Source organism: Lipotes vexillifer, unplaced genomic scaffold (genome assembly GCF_000442215.2).
Source record: "Lipotes vexillifer unplaced genomic scaffold, Lipotes_vexillifer_v1.1 scaffold664, whole genome shotgun sequence".
Taxonomy (NCBI): Eukaryota; Metazoa; Chordata; class Mammalia; order Artiodactyla; family Lipotidae; genus Lipotes; species Lipotes vexillifer.
In genome coordinates this window covers 2318662-2321028 of record NW_006782421.1, presented here as the reverse complement: position 1 = coordinate 2321028, position 2367 = coordinate 2318662, and positions in this window count along the sequence as shown.

The window sequence follows — 2367 nt, the reverse complement described above, 5'->3', positions numbered from 1 at the left end:
AGTAGTACTTAGTGGGAGGGTTAGTCTGAGTTACCTGGGCCACCATCACTCCTTTTCTGTATTTCAAGAAGCAATGAAGTGGGCCTTAAAGGTAGAAGGAGAGCAGGAGTCCATGGATTTAATATTTCTTTATTTTTTAACCCATGTTATTTCCCACGTCTATATTTTAAGTAACCTGGAGTAGATATCCTGGCTGAGTACTCGCAGTAGCTCAAATTAACAGGCAGGGAATTTTTTTTTTTTTTTTTTAGATTAAGTGGGAATAAAAAGAGAAGAAAATCCATGGAAGAAAAAGGAGTGGAAGAAGAAGGGGCAAGAGGAGGAGGACCTAGAGGGATAGCGACGGAGAAGAGGCAGAAAAGTGGGAAGACGGAAAGAGAAGGATGAAGCGGGGGGAACAGAATTAAAGGAGCTCCATTTCGCTTTACCAAGACCTGTAGCCAGTGCTTCTGTAGAAATCCCGAGTTACCACTTGTTTAACAAGCAAACAAACAAAAAATTCCTTTCACATTGTCCTTTCCTTGCCAACCATTCACTTAGTTTCATGACTGGTCATGGAAAAGGAAATTAATTCATTCACTCTACAAATATTTATTAGGTACCCACTATATGCCAAGCTCTGTTCTGGACACTGAGGATAAACAAATGAACAAAACCTACACAAGCCCTTGCCCTTACTGAGCTTCCATTCTAGTGGGCCACTGTACCCAAGGTACAGTGATTGAGGTGCTAAATGCTATAACAAACAGATCACAACTTCTCAGCAGGTTAACATAATAAAGGTCTGTTGTCTGCTCAGCTGAGAGTCCTTGCATGTATTTTTGGTCAAGCAGATCTTCCCTGCTCATTCAGAGTCACACTTCTGCTTCACGTCAATTGGCAAGAACTAGTCACATGGCCCCAAAGGCAAGGGCATGGCTGGGAAATGTAGTTCCCAGTAACAAACACAAGTCTTGGTGATAGCAAACTGATCCTTCACATGGAAAGATACAGACAAGAAACTGAATAACAAATTATTTATTACTTTAGGAGGTGATAAATGCTATGAGAAAAATGCAGGAAAGAAATAAGAGTGTCTGGGACGGGGGGAGTATTGAAATTTTAAATAGACTGGCAAGAGATGGACTCACTGGGCTGAGCAAAGCTTGAAGGAAGCAGAGGAGTGAGCCATGTGAATATAGGGGAGACGGTGTTACTGGAAGAGGAAACACTCAAAAAGGAGCCCATTATGGCTGAAACAGAGCCAGCAGAGAGAGGCAGGAGATGAGGTCAAACAAATCAGAGGCAAATCGTGTGGGACTCTAGTTTCATCCTCTGAATGAGATGAGAAGAAATCAGATGGGCGTGAGCAGAGGAGAGCTAGGATTCAATCTGCACTTTATTGAGAGCAGTGTGGTGGCTATGTTGGGAATATACTGAATGGGGGCAAAGGGAAGGAGACAGAAGTGCATGGGACCAGAGTGGCAACAGTGGAGGTGAAGAGAGATGTCAGTTGCTAGATACATTTTGAAGGCAAAGCAGGATTTGTAGATGGATTGAAGATGGAGTTTGAGAGAAAGACAGGAGTGACTGTGGCCTGACCAATTAAGAGATGGAGCCAGGGAAGACCATGGTGGAGCACGTTTGTTGGGGGGGAGTCAAGAACTCACCTCTGGACATGTTGAGCTTGCGACGTCCATGTGAGTTTCACGTGGAGACGCTAAGAAGCTGCTGGATTAGGGTCTGAAGCTCAGGAGAAAGCCCTGGGCTTGAGCTACAGGTTTAGAGTCCTTTCTCAGGGTAAAGACGCTATTCAAAGCCTTGAGACTGAAAGAGAAGGGCAAGCAGTGTAGTTGAAAAAGAGAGACCCAAGGACTGAGCCTTAGGTCTGGACAGAATAAGATGTAGCCATTGCTGGGGATGGGGAGAAAAAAAGTGAGGGAAGGAAGCGGGCATGAGTGGGGAATTTTTGGGGGCTGTGGTTCATCAGATCAGAATCAGAATGGAGCACCATTAACGGTGACCAAGGGGTCTGTTTCCCCCCAACTCCGCTCCTACCTGCCTGCCTCTAGCTGTATACAGTCCCAGTGGTCTGATGATGGACAGGGCCCTCAGCTGCTCATTCCATGCTTCTGCACTCTTTCACCACCACCCCTCGCTCTCATAAAGGTTTGGTCATTCTTTCAACAATTCTTTGCTGAATGCCTATATATGTGCCAGGCCCTGAGTGAACAAGCTAGACAAGGCCTGTGCCCTTATGGAGCTTATACTCCAAGCGGGCTGGGGCAGATAATAAACAATCAACAAACAGACAAACAAGAACATTCCTAATCCAGGGTAAAAGAATAGAGAATGCCCTGCTTTTTTTTTTTTTTTTTTTTTTTTTTT